Raw genomic sequence first — 14,886 nt, 5'->3', positions numbered from 1 at the left:
TCGTCATCTGCCTTGCTTGCGTTTCCTTTCTTGAAAACGCCGCGCCCGCTATTTTCCGGTCGCGAATGCTATGCCATGCTAACAACGCGCATACGGTTCGTTACTGGGAAGCACCGTGCTTACAGCGTTAAAGAAAGGAAGATACGACCCAAAGGGTATAATTTTGTTTTAGAATGCACTCTAAAAACGTTTACACCCTTTGGAGCTTATCTTGTCCCCAAACAGTAATCGTCATCTGCCTTGTTTTCGTTTCCTCTCTTGAAAACTCGGCGCTCGCTACTTTCCTGTCGAGAATGCTGTGTCAAGCTGATAACGCGCAAGCCGTTCGTGGCTAGGAAGTACTGGGCTCGCAGCGTTAAAGAAAGTAAATGCGGGCAAGACCGATGACGATTATTGTTTGGGGACAAAATACAACCCAAAGGGTGTGAACTTTTTTTAAAGTGTGGGCAGTGTGTTTGGCTACGACTCGAGCATGTTTTGCGCCACTACACCACCGAAGCCGATCGAAGTCATCGCACTGCCGATGCGGAATGAACATGCCGAATCGGAGTGACGCACTGTGCGTTCAGAAGCCTTGAGAATGGCGAAGCTTAAGCGCATAGAAAACGAGACTGACAACTAACGCGCGGCACTTCATTGAGTAAATGGAACATTTGGTGCGCCACACAAGATGTATCTGTGTTATGGGGATGCGATAGATGTGCCGCTTGGGTGGGTGGCATGCGTTACAATCGCTGGTTGCGTAATATATATAGTGCTTAAGAATGAACCATATCAAGTGGACAAAATTTAGCCAATAAGCAGGACGTACAACAAGGTAACACAAACAAGTGGCTATGGGGACACGAAGGAGGATCATCACATATGCTGTCGCGTATTACGTGCTTCAGTGTTGCATAAACACTCCCGACTTTTTCGGTCTTGCAGCTTCGAGCAATTTGAATTTCAGGATTCATTGGAGTGACAAAGGCAACTCGACCTTCCCGTGAGTCAGCCTGCATCCATGCAAACCACGTGGTCGTGTCAAAGGACAGTTATGTCTTGTGGCTCAAGTGGATGATCGCGTCGGCGAAGCTTGGTTGTGTTATTAGTGGTTATAGAAGTACAGCAACACAAGCGGGAGCTAATGCAACGTGGAAGCCAGGAGAAGGTCGCCGAAGAACAAGAATAAAGAGTAGCACACTGCAGGAATTGCTCTCTTTTCAGTTGTCTCTTCACGCTAATTGACAAGTACTGAGATTATGGTAAGCTGGGCGCGCTCTTGTAATGCAGGGATTGGGGGCGGGAAGGGGGGGATGTAGACAAGGCGCAGCCGTGATCGGTTTCATGGCACCTCTATCCATAGCTTCACGTGTTGGTGATTTCTGTGATGTCAAATAATGCTTGGTATATAACGCATGGTTGAAGGACAGAGCGCACAAGTCCGCGAACAACCTCACTAAGGTATTTATCACACCATAACGCAATTCTTCATTCTAATGGAATATTCCGGTGGTCATTTGAGAGCGCTCTGGCCGAGTTACGAAGGTGGTAGAAAACAACGTTGCAGCTTTATTACGAGAACAAGCTGGCATAGAATTGATGAATCTGCTTCCTTATCACCGGTTGAGCGTATGCTATCAGTAAAGATTGCAATGCATAACGTTAAGAGGCAGAAAGAAAGCGGTTTGGATCAGAGAACAAACGAGTATAGACGATATTCTAATTTACATCAAGTGGAAAAAAATAGAGCTCGGCAGGTCATGCAATGCACCGGTTAGATAACCGTTGGACCATTAGGGTTACAGAATGGGTACCAATGGAATGAAAACGCAATCGAGGCCGAAAAGAGACTAGGTGGAACGATGAAATTAGGAAATTCGCGGGTGCTAGTTGGAATCGCTTGGCGCAGGACAGGGGCAATTGCAGATCGCAGGGAGAGGCCTTCGTGCTGCAGTGGACGTAAAACAGGCTGATGATGATGATAATGCTGAACGCTTGTTTCCCCTTTTACGTTAACTTTGAAGGGCTGCCCGAGCGCTGTGAAACGACCACCCCTATATGCCATAAATCCACGGTTACTGTCGACTTTTCCAGGGTTTTTTGATGCCATTTGGAACCTAGTTTATTCGCAGCCTTTCAGTTTCCGATACACGTACTTTGTTTTAAACGTCTTTCTGAATCAGGAAACTTTAATTCATGCTTGTTCACCGCATTTATTTAGCGGGACATTGGGGTTAAAAATTCGAATCCGATGATCTGAGCGTACGTGTACAATTGATAGCTCCAAATCAAAGGCCATGTTTTTGACGGCAAGAGGCAGGCAGGCTCATTTAAATCAAGGGTTATTCTTGGATGGTGTGGCCATTGAAACTTGAGCAAATACAAAGTACCGGGCGGTACGCTTTCAGAAGATATGAACTGGACATATCACATTGAACTAGTTTTGAAATCATTGACATCTTCCGCAGGTTTATTACCCCGTTGCCATCATTTCTATCCGGAGAGGACAAAGTTCCAGATTTATTATGCCTTGTTTGAATCGCATCCGAATTACTGTGCGCTTGTGTGAGCTACCACCACGAAACATAATCTACGTGCTGTTCTTCAAGTTCAGAAATGAGCACTTCGACATATAGGGAATATACCTTGTTTCCATTTTACTGCGCAAATAATGATAAATATAATCTAATGCGAGTAACTAATCGTTATGAATACCGGCTACTGTATTCTTTTTCCTTTGGCTCCAAAAATGGTAGAACCTTTTTAAAACACACGTCACGACTTTAACTAAATAAAAAGGGACGCGCGTACCCGCAGCCAAGACAGGCGGTTAATACCACACAGGCGCACAAATTATCCTATGCAGTCACTAAAATACACCCTACCTTCACTGTTAAATAAATTTGGAGAAGAAAACGTTATCTTAGGTATACTTTATTCAAAAATAAGTTAGAGCGTATTTTTGTCAACTGGACTGAATACACAATAAACAAAGGGAAACGGTGTTTATATTTAACATTTTTTATCGTATGTAATATGGAGTAGAACACCTCCGCCCACCCCGGTGCCTTGCGCGCGATGGAAGACGGCGCGCCGCCTTCCAGCCTAGCGCGCGCGAGATCGTGCCACTATCCTTGGCTCACCCTCGCATGCTTTCGCTAGCACATACGGCATACGGCGCGTGGTCACGAGGTTATCGCACTTGGACTTGATACGGAACATCATGGTGACGCCGACGCAGATGACGGAAACGTGCCAGGAGTGTCCATATAATTAATATCGCTAGCAAAACACTGAGCAAATCAAGACGACTAGAAACAATATGACATTGCTCTCAATCGCCTAAGATGTTCTACGCCATTTTTAATGTTTGGTTCAAGTTGCGTTAAAACACCCAATACATGAGACACACCATGCCTGTTAATTTCATCCCCTTGGGCAAATAAAGCATGTCGAAATAACCATTTTGTTCATAAATTGCTTCGAAATTTCCATTTTCCTAACCAATTACTTCATTAATACAGAAATAGAAGTTTGATATCAGAACTTGGTGCCTTGAAACCGATACGATGGCAAGACGATGACTGTCAGCGTGTGAGAACGTCCGGGCAGCGTATTTAGAATTGCTCGTAGATACAGCGGGGCGTGCGACTTTTGACGGAGCTCGACGTTTTTGCGCAGGCGCGAGTAATAGCGGGCGCGAGAGAGAAAATCTGGGGGCTTTTGCTCCTTGAATATATGACTCAGCCTAGGCACTACGGAGGAGGTTTCTTAAAGAGCGTTGTATTCGTTTGTCCCCTAGACATGCCGGCATTGCGGAGTTCGGTCGAGTTGGTTTATACGCTCCGCCGCTGGCTACCCGCGCGGTGCGGCAGAGGGCGCGGACGCCGCTTGGTGATCGCTGTGTCTGATGGGACAATGTTCTGACTGGTGTTTTATAAGTCGTGGGTCGCTTTTTTCATCGCGACGATAGATGGGATTTTTTACGAGCACTGCTCCAGGAGGGCACATGTAACCGGCAAACGGAGGCCTCAGGAGAGCACCTGAGGTTATATTAAAGCAGGCGGCGCAGGATCTCCGGGGCACCCCAGCGGTAGCGAGAGTATCAAAGCTAGAAGCCGGGCGGCCCGTGGGTTGGGCCCGCAGAGGCCGAAGCGTGCCTGGGGGTGTTGGCATAAAACATTGGCTGTCCGCGACAGCGGACAGCCGACCTTATACTCCCCTGGCACGCGCAGGCGTATAAAATATTCCTCTATAGGGAATATTAAGGTATTGGCGGCGAGGACTTACGGAGTCGCCATCTGTCGGAAGCGCCTCCCTTGTGTAGTATCCGGGATCACGCAGCGCCCTCCTCATAGGTTTCGCTTTCGGCGCTAAATAAAAACACCATGCGGCAGCCCTCCAGGACATTTCTGTAAATATTCTCAGAACGAGGGAAGTTTCTGACTGTCGAAATAATAACCTTGGGCAAACTGAAAGGACAGAATCGTTTGCAGACGCTCTCTCTTTACCGAATACGTACAGTGAATGGCACTGCGCGTGCTCGCCGCGATGGAGTCTCCCGAACCGGCTTCTTGCCTGAAAGGTAGGCAAACGCTGAGAGCAAGCTATGTGCAATATGTTCCTATAGTGGGTTGTCTGTATAACCGAATGAAGCCTCAATGCAACGATCGCACGGGCTCGCAGTGAGTGTTTGCGCGTCTGCATGCATGTCCGCCGACAATGTCTCGCTTTCGGTGTGAGCGCGTTTTCGCACCGTGCCGTGAGCTTTAGGCCGCAGCATATGAGCATTTGACAGTACACTAGTAAACATTGTTACGTGGACGCTATCAGAACTGTTCAACATAATTTCGTTATGGAGACTTCGACGCCTACGGCGACTGGGATGTGGCTTCGCGATGATTGAATGTTTTTTTTTGTCTCCTAAATTCTTGGACGTTAAAATATCATTTCTCAAGTTACATCGCACTGTATGTTTATCATCGTTCTCAGTGTGTGATTTCCCACCGCTTCTTTTTCGTAATCCAGTGCATTAATTCATAACACAAACATGACTATATGCCATGCCTTTTTTTAATGCGCTTCTTACCGGTCCCTTTCCATTCTAGTGAATTTGCCAGTATCTGACATCAACAAGTTCATGGACCAAACCGTCATGACATTAGCCGGGCAGCGGGCACGGGCGAGCGTCTCAGTGCGCGTTTTCTGCTTCACGCCGGACATCGCAGTCCCGGCGCCGCAGCAGAAATATTATTCGCGTCTGTCGTTTCTGCATATACGATTTGTAGACGATGGCTGTTTGCCGGTTCTAAATTTCGCGAGCAAGCTTCCCGCAGCTTCTTGTTCTGCGTGTACGCGTGAATAAGCTTGACACCGGTCTCCGTTGCGTACGTCCGTCACTTCGGCACCGAGCAGTAGCCTACGAGCTGCACGCCTCCAAAGGCAGCCACTACCTTTTATATCAGAAGAATAAGAATGGGCTGGGGTGCGTTTGGCAGGCATTCTCAGATCATGCACAGCAGATTGCCATTACCCCTCAAGAGAAAAGTTTATAACAGCTGTGTCTTACCAGTACTCACGTACGGGGCAGAAACCTGGAGGCTTACGAAAAGGGTTCTACTTAAATTGAGGACGACGCAACGAGCCATGGAAAGAAGAATGATAGGTGTAACGTTAAGGGATAAGAAAAGAGCAGATTGGGTGAGGGAACAAACGCGAGTTAATGACATCTTAGTTGAAATCGAGAAAAAGAAATGGGCATGGGCAGGACATGTAATGAGGAGGGAAGATAACCGATGGTCATTAAGGGTTACTGACTGGATTCCAAGGGAAGGGAGGCGTAGCAGGGGACGGCAGAAAGTTAGGTGGGCGGATGAGATTAAGAAGTTTGCAGGGACGGCATGGCCACAATTAGTACATGACCGGGGTTGTTGGAGAAATATGGGAGAGGCCTTTGCCCTGCAGTGAGCGTAACCAGGCTGATGATGATGATGACCTATTATACTACTCTCGATTGTTGTCAAGCGGACACCCAAGGCAGGAAAGCCTCACCACGTAATCAGAATCGCAGCGCAGCTGCCATGGGACTTTAAACTTTCGTTTTCAGCTCACTTCGGCGCTTCCTAAGCAGCCGACGCGGCCGCTGTGTCAACGTGATTCCTCATGCCACGTCACGCCCACGGTGGCGCCACCTTTTCCAGTGGTGGAGCTCGCCCCCCAATAGAGCACGCGACGAAGGCCGGACTCGTTTATATCGGGAAATGCTTCGCTCGACGTAAACTTGTCGCGCGCCAACACCGCAGACACGTCCGGCTGAAACTGCAGTCTATTACACACCTGAACCAAAGTCGCCTTGCACGAAATATTTTCCAAAGAAGTTGAATCGCTTTAAAGGTAGTGCTCCATTGAAGCGAGACACCCAATCGACTGCCACTATACCACGTTGCCAATTAAAATAGTTCGAACCGTTATCCTTGGTGACTCATCGTGCAAGACAGCAGCTAGCACGTGCATAGTGAGGGGAAGAGGCAAAAGAGTCTTCGGTTTAGAACTTGGATGCTTGCAAGACGCCTCTGAAAACGTGATCGAACTTCACGAGGTGCGTGAAGTGTCGCTAACAGTGTATTGCTACGATATTTTTCGTCGTCGCCGCTGTAACCATTTGTTCTTAACTGCAATATGATGCATTCAGGAATCTTTGTATTCAGTAGCATATTACAAAAATATGTGGACAAGGGCTTGTCCATGTTCGTTTTTATTGCACCTCTCAAGCTGTTGGGTTATCCACTTAAATCCAAGGACTATGTTCGGTCCGTCGTGCTCGTCGGGGGACTGTTGGCAAGGGGTTCGTTCACAGACACGACTTGCACGAACTGCTGAATTACAGAAGTCATTTTCCTAATTCAACGGAGGGCCGTGTGCTCACTTCAAACTGGTTCATTCGCCACTGTACGAGGCCCCCGACCCCCTACTTCCTCACTTTCACAAGTGTTAAGCATTGCACCTGTAGTGCCATGTCTGCATAGGCTGGGGTTGTACTATCCGGTTAATGTTACGGAGCCTACAATACGACACCAGTCGGAGTAATAAAAAATCGCAGTTGCTTTCAAGATGCTAAGCAGTGACAGAGATATCTGGTGCAATATTACGGCGCAGTAAGGGTCCTTGTGTCTCGCGCAAGAAAAGCTGCAGTAAACGTAAGCTGCCCATGACTTGACGCATCAATCTTACCATTGCGTGCTGCCCACCCGTCCGATGCATCAATGTCTTGCTCGCGGCCAGTCTCTAGACAAAGGAGAATTGTGTAGTCGGCACCCAGACCGTTGGTCAAGTCGAGTACGTCGTTTCGGGTCATTCAGAGCCTGTTCATGAGCTGTGCAATTGAAAACGAAAAAAAGTGAAACTTGTCCTGTCAATGCTGTAACGCGTTTTGTTGCTCCAGTCTTTTACCGCAGTTGAGCTGCCATTACTTCATCTCCCCATATTGTCTTCCGATGCGCGCCTTCCATTTTTCTTCGTCAACATTGCGTGTATGTACATATGTCTTCAAACTGTATGTCTCCTCCACGCAACACAGCATGCGCCTCGACAATTGCGTCACCAGACATCGCTCCTCTTCGTGCGTGCACTTTCTAAATGTCCTACTGGTGAGCTCGGTAACTTTCCAAAGTATATAGTAGGCACTTGGTTTGATTGCAGCAGCACGTATTTTTAGTTTAATATTTAGGCATTTATTTATTGTTTGCATGCTAATATCTTAGTCATTAGCGTGACATTACTACTGCGGTTGTACCGGAGCTGCAAAGACAGCTTGAACGCCAGCTATATAATACTGCTGTCAAAATTTTCATCATAACTCGCTACAGAACTCGCTCGCTATTAACTTAACTATGAACTTAACTCGCTATGACATATTAAACTCTCATGAACTTAGATATCAGTAAAAATGGAAGAAATCTTCGTGGACTAAAATAAATTGGACCTTTGCTCGACAATATTTAACCACTTTCAGTTTTTGAATAACTCTTATTCATTGCTTTTTTCTTAGTAAATTCTTCTTAAAGAAAAGTACACCGATGTGCCGTATCAACCCCAACAAAAAGGCTTTGCATGGACCACCCAGTGCCTTACGAACGTATACTACACGTTTTGGTATGAGCCGGGCAAATAAGTAGCTCTCGAGTTACAATTGAGAGATAGACAAATGCCAGCGCCTCTGAAAAGTGATTTGTTTTTCGTAACCTAACTATGTGACTTCTAGGCCTTTTGAGCCGTCAGATTACATTGTATTGCGCAATAAATGTATTTATATCGTAGAGAAACATGGAATAGCTGGGAAACGTTTATTTTGATCAGTGAATTAGAATGCGGGATAAAATAAGTAAGTATAAGTGCCCTCACATCACCATACCTGCCACTTGTCTACTAATTCGTTTTTGTTTCCTCCTGTTTTTCTTTATTGTCGGAAGTATCACGCTTAGTAACCACTGCTATATATCGTTATCCTAATGATAATACCAGCTTTGATGAGTGCACTACTCTTTCCCTTTCGAAATTGTTGCAGCACTGCAACATTCGGCTGTGAGTGTTGCGCCATGCCCACGAGCTAACCTGAGCTCCAGTTCGTACGTTCCTTCGTTAGCTTTGGTTACAATCGAACTGCAATCAATTGAATTCACTCTTGTACTTATCTTGGGCCAGAGCAACCGCGTTTGCTTCTGCAGCTGTCGTAAAAGTAATCGGATCTGGCAGAAGCCACTTGTACCGCGTCTATAATGAATGCGGGCGGCTCGCACTTCCTTGGTAGAAAGAGCAAGCGTAGTACCAGGCAGCTCTGACAGAACAAGGTAATTCCGATTTTCGTTCGCCGGTCCGTGGTCCTCGTCGGGCTATAAGGTCTGCTCGAAAAACAGTGGAAGCTTGTAGTCAGCGCCATTTACGGCAGGCTGCAGGGGACATCAACAAATCGGAACAACCTGCAAGGCTCGAAGAATCTGCGGTGGAGAAATGAGAAGAGCAGTCCACATACTCCAGAAACGCCGCACGTGCGGCTTCCATAAGAAAATAATGAAAGCAATGTATTAGACAATAGCGGTCTAGATAAAGTGACAGCCATATCTACTTGTGTCAGCAAGATGTGCAGGTATGAACTGCAGGTCGTCTACTGCACACTCATCCTTATACATAAGCGCTACATCCCCCATTGTGATCCTTTTTCTTCTCCTCTTCCCCTTCCCTTGCACAGAGTAGCTGGCCAGATACTCCACTTTCCGGCCGACCTCTCTACGTTTTCCAGTCAATAAACTACTTCTTCTCTAAACGCTACATGTTGCTTAGCTGAGTAGTATGTCGCGAATAATACTAACAGTTAAGTCGCAAGGCTCTTGGCTCGTAAAGAGTGTTTCTCATGGGCCGCATAATTTCGCGAACCAATTATGTTCACCATCATGATTCGCAGACGCTTGTTCTTCCTAACCACTGCTGCGTTTAAGATGCAGCAGATCTTTCGTATTTCTGGCTGCTTTAAGCGTAGAAGTAAATCTATTATTGGCGTAACTGTAATAAATAATGTAATTCTGTTCGAAGTACCATATTGCGCTGAAAATTGTGACAGTGAGGGCATTCTTTGCACAAGGCAGAATGCGGGATCAGTCAGTCGTTTCTCGGGACTTGATATGTAGCTTTTTCCATTCTGGTTTTTCCTTCTTTCCTTTTGTTCAGAAAATAACTTTTTTTATCGTCCTGTTTTGTAGAGCGTCATGTGGTTAATTATACACACCAAAATGTAGCGAACAGAACCTTAAACAAAAAATTACAGGGTCTCTTAAGATCTCTCTTAAGAGGTGAGCGACGAAAGCCTACTTTTCCTCCTCTTATTATTCGCCTGTTTCTCCTTGCCTCTTCTCTTTCGTTCTTTCTTTTAATCATTTCTGCTCACTACTAAGCATTTTAGTCAGTTATAATCAATTGTGGTCATTACATCTCGTTAGACATGTTGGTCATATCATAGTCATTAGCAGTCATTACTAGTCATTACAGTCGTTATGAGTCACTAGTGGTCATTACTAAGTATTTTAGTCATGTTTAAGCAATTGTAGTCGTTAAAGGTTGTCGTTAGACATATTGGTCATATTGTAGCCATTACTAGTCATTACAAGTCATTACTGCTCACTACTAAGTAATTTTTGTCATTTGTAATCAATTATGGTCATTACAAGCTGTTGTTAGACATGTTGGTCATATCCTAGTCATAAGTAGTCATTGCAAGTAATTTCTACCTGCCGTGGTTGCTCAGTGGCTGTGGCGTTGGGCTGCTGAGCATGAGGTCGCGGGATCGAATTCCGGCCACGGCGGCCGCATTTCGATGGGGGCGAAAACAGCCATGTACTTAATTTAGCTGCATGTTTAAGAACCCCAGGTGGGCGAAATTTCCGGAGTCCTCCATTACGGCGTGCGTCATAATCAGAAAGTGGTTTTGGCACGTAAAACCCCACAATTTTTTTACAAGTCATTATTGGTCAATACTAAGCATTGTTAGTAATTTCTAATCAATTGTCGTTATAGTTCCTTGTTAGACATATTGGTCATTACAAGTACTTTAAATCATTACTAAGCATTTTTGTCATTTCTAATCAATTCCAGTCGTTACAAGTTAGAAATATTGGTCATTTAGTAGTCATTAATATAGTCATTACAAGTCATTTCAGTCATTATTAGTCATTACTGCTTACTAGTAAGCATTTGTAGTCATTTGTAATCAATTGTGGTCACTCGAAGCCGTCGTTAGACATATTAGTCATTTCAGAGTCATTAGTAGTCATTGCAAATCCTTAGTAGTCATTAGTATTCATTACTAGTCATTATTAACCTCTACCAATCTCTACTATAACCTTATTATTCACTAACTGTCACTATCAATAATTTTTCATTCTTTAATCTGTCTTTAATCTGTCTTCATATGGCGTGATGACGCTTCGGCGGACACTCCGGCGATGAGGTCTGCTGACACAAACTTCACCATAAGCCTAGAAAGGCTTTCGCCTTAAAAAAGCTTGGCACTATTTTGGCACTCAGTTTTAGAATCGGAGTATGAGAGGCTAAATTTTTCTCGACATATATGAGGCCTATACCAAAAGTTCGTGCAGCACGTTTAAAAAAAGTTCACTTCACAAACTTATGTGGTTTCCTTCAAGATATTCCCAATTACAGACACAATACACTAGTTTCACCTCTGCTTCCATTGCTAGAAGTATCCTTGGAAGTTATGTTCTGACAAGTGCTTCAGCAGTGACGTGACGTCCTTTGCCTTACGATTATCACGTCCCCAAAATTGCACACCAGGAGGACATGTTTGCCCCCCCCCCCTCCCCCATTCCGAGAACACAATATAGTCACACAGAGCTAAATACGGCTCTAACATCGTGATGGAATTGCGTGCCGAAAACTCACGCAGTCAATGCAGAGCGCGCAGGGGCATTATCGCGGTGCCAAATCCAGCACTCCTCTTTCTACAAATTTGGTGGCACGCGGCGCACGCGATCTCTTAGAGGCTTAAGGACCTCCACAAAGAACGCAGCAGTGACATTAGATAATTGTGTACAAATTATTGGCCCACAATTCTTTGGCAGTCATACACACAGTAAACATGACTGATGTTTGCGTGCCTCTTCCGCGTTCTTTTTTTGCTTTGGCTCATTTTTCTTTTTCGAGTCTTTGCTCTGCTACTTCGGTTGGATGTCGTGTTCGTAAATGCAAGTGATTCGGGAGAGTTTGACCAGTTCAGTCGTGATAGCGGTTAGCGCAAGGAGCAAAAAAAAAACAATAATAAGAAAAACGGAGAAAGCAAAACAAGGAAGTAATGTGGACACAGCGCTGTCTTCTAGACAAATTTTATTGGGCATCCGTAGGCTCATATAGAATGAAAACGGGAACAAAAATCAAATAACCACAAAGAAAACCCGACACTGCTGTTAAATCATGAAAAAAGGTGCTGAGAAACACGTGTGGGAAGGAAATCCTAGAAGATGACTCCACCCAGACACACCTGTAGATTCCTTCTGTAGACCGCGCTGTGTTCTCGTTACATTCTTGTTTTTTTTTTCTTATTTTTTCCCTTATGTTGCGTAGTGCGATGAATGCCGTCATTACTGATCCAGGCTTTGTCGCCCTTTGCAAGAATTCATTGCTGTCATGAGTAGTTTTCCAAGTAGTGGAGCATTCGTTATGTCTCAACTTTTACACATGAGTCAATAGTGTTTGTATCATCTTTTCACAAACTTTTTTTCATTTCGAAAATTTCAGTCAAAATCTGGTCAACAAACGACTTTACAAAACCAAGTGTCTTTGATATCATTCTAACAGCCATTCGGTAGTCACTAAGCACATGAGAACACACACGGTTGATGTTTTCATCGGACGAGGTAGAGGGGCTTCGTGATCTTGCATGGTTGTTGGGGCCTTCACGGACTAAGGTATTCTCCATTAACTTTAATCCCTAATTCTTCGCAATCCAGGTCTCTGAATACCTCCTGTAAACACGCTGTGAATAGCATTGGAGAGCCCGTATCTCCCTGCCTGACGCCCTTCTTTATTGGGATTTTGTTGCTTTCTTTATGGAGGACTACGGTGGCTGCTTAAAGAATGCAACGAAATTCCAATAAATAAGGGCGTCAGGCAGGGTGATACGATCTCTCCAATGCTATTCATGTTGTTATTACAGGTTGTCAAATAGAGAAAGTGGCCCCAGAGTCATAGCCTTACTCAGGGCCTCCTGTATATAGTGAACGTTAAAGCATTTCTCATACTCTTAGCTGCAGGAATTGAGCAACAAAGTAATACATGCTTAGAAATGCAAGATATATTCAGTGCCATCAAAGCGCAAGAAATTGCGCTGTAGAATACTAAACTGGAATGCAACATTAACAAGATATGAGAAAAATAACACGAGAAACAAAATGGAAATACAACATGTTTAACAGGGACATACACGCACGAGTCTCAATACACAAAACAAAATTCTTATAGGTATGAAATTTAGACGCATATTTTTATTGATGGTACGTGTAGCTAAAGAAGAAAGGTGGTGGATCATATAAATAATCCGATTGCAATACTCATAACCGAAAATGTTTTAGTTCATGATTATACACGTATGCTTCTTGAAACTAAGTAATAAGAGGTCGTGTACTCCACAATGAAATAGCTGAAAAGTGAGCGGTTTTTTTTACCATAGTTTAAGCGAACTTTTGGTCAAATTAGGTTATTATTCAGTGTGAACCTTGTTGAATTAATATTCGCTAGAGGTGATTTAGGAAAAAGGACAGTGAAATTTTATTGTTAATTAGTTTCAACAAGAAAACTCCTAGGTTATATTTGACAGGATCTGTCTGTATATAAATGTTATGTTTTTGTAGCAACTCTCTAGCGTTGGCAGTATGTGCGCTTGACGTTATTAATCTGATTGCCTGACGTTGAGTTGCCTGATTTCAAATGCCACAAGACAATAGACATTTAATGTGAGATTCATGGCTGAGAAGTTTTAAACTGCTGTCTTTTATTACACCTAAATTGGTGCATTCCTCACATGACGAGCTTGAGTGATCATCGATAGAAATGGCCGGGCATCCAGAGTTGATTTTTGTTGAGAAAAAAAATGCAATAAGTTTTCTTTTACTAGTAATAGTGGTCAGCTTCTTTCCACACCAACCTAATAAATAATGAAGATCATAATTACGATTTATTTACTAGTGTTCTAAGCACCTACTGTAATTAAAAATTGTGGTACTGTTTGCATACGGTATATCGTTGGAAGACGCAAGGCAATTGGGTACGCCATTAATATCGATTAGGAGCAGTAATGGGCCCAAGACAAATTACTGTGACCCACAAATGGTAGTCATTCTGGATTTAGAGTAAGCGCCTGAAGGGCTAACTTGACACCTATCTTTCAAAAAAGTGCAAGGAAGTAGTAAAGGAGGACCTTTTATGTCTATCGCATCTACCTACTGTAAATAACTTCATGGTTAATGCTGTCGAAAGCCCTTTGAGAGATGTACAAAAATTGATCCTTCAAAACTGCCATCACAGATGGCTTTCTGAAAATTGGTCAGCGTGCGTTATTAGTGCAGGATCAGCTAAGTGTATTGGTCTGAATCCAAATTAACATGAAGGAAGAATGTTACATTTATTAAGGTGCCTTGTTAATCGTGTTTCTATTAGTTTCTCAATTGCTCAAAATTACTGAAGTTGGTGTGTAGTTGCTTAGCAAGGGAGGACCACCTTTCTTAAGTACTAAGGAATCCCTACGGCATTCTAGTTATTCTTGAGAAAAAGTGCCCGTGCCCGTTTCGAATATTAGGTTAATCATTTCAGAGAGAACGCATAATATGTGTTCACGAATTATTTTAACTGACCATTATATACTGGGTGTTTTATTTAAATCATACAGAATTTTTGAAAATGAACTGTTACAGATAGCATAATTCTAGTAATTGCGCATGATTACTGAAAGAGGCGGATATTAGTTGCACGAGAAATTGAAATGCATAACTCACTGATTAATACAAATTTGCTAAGTCCCTTCTTAATTAACTGTTTTCACCTGATATCGCAATTCACTAATTTTAGTTCGTTTGAGCTCAAAGAATTGCTGCAGGAATAGTGTTTCCTTGAGCTGATTGGATGCACACTGCAAGACAGGTTTCCAGCAGAAAACACGTACATAGACAGAAGCGGTGTGTCGTGTTCATTCCCGTCTGCCCATGTCAGTGGCTTCTGCTGCAAACCTTTCTTGCCGTCTCACACGAAGTCAACAGACACAACTGCGGGATTTTCAAAGTGGCACGAGAAGACAATAGTCTGCTGCTACTAGTTCAGCCATGGCACAGCCTGCCATAGGCAGACCAC

The 14,886-nt window shown here is 43.9% G+C and overlaps 1 protein-coding gene across 1 annotated transcript in view; it reads left to right on the top strand.

The window, feature by feature from the left end:
• Nucleotides 1–7,508: 7,508 nt before the first annotated feature.
• Nucleotides 7,509–14,886, top strand: part of LOC139059058 (uncharacterized) — a 445,650-nt gene continuing 438,272 nt past the window's right edge. The window contains exon 1 of the mRNA XM_070536898.1: nt 7,509–7,628. The gene's annotated coding sequence lies outside the window, so the exon portion shown is untranslated. The remainder of the gene's footprint in view (nt 7,629–14,886) is intronic.

This window comes from Dermacentor albipictus, chromosome 1 (genome assembly GCF_038994185.2).
Source record: "Dermacentor albipictus isolate Rhodes 1998 colony chromosome 1, USDA_Dalb.pri_finalv2, whole genome shotgun sequence".
NCBI classification, from domain to species: Eukaryota; Metazoa; Arthropoda; class Arachnida; order Ixodida; family Ixodidae; genus Dermacentor; species Dermacentor albipictus.
This window is presented reverse-complemented; position numbering and strand designations above follow the sequence as displayed.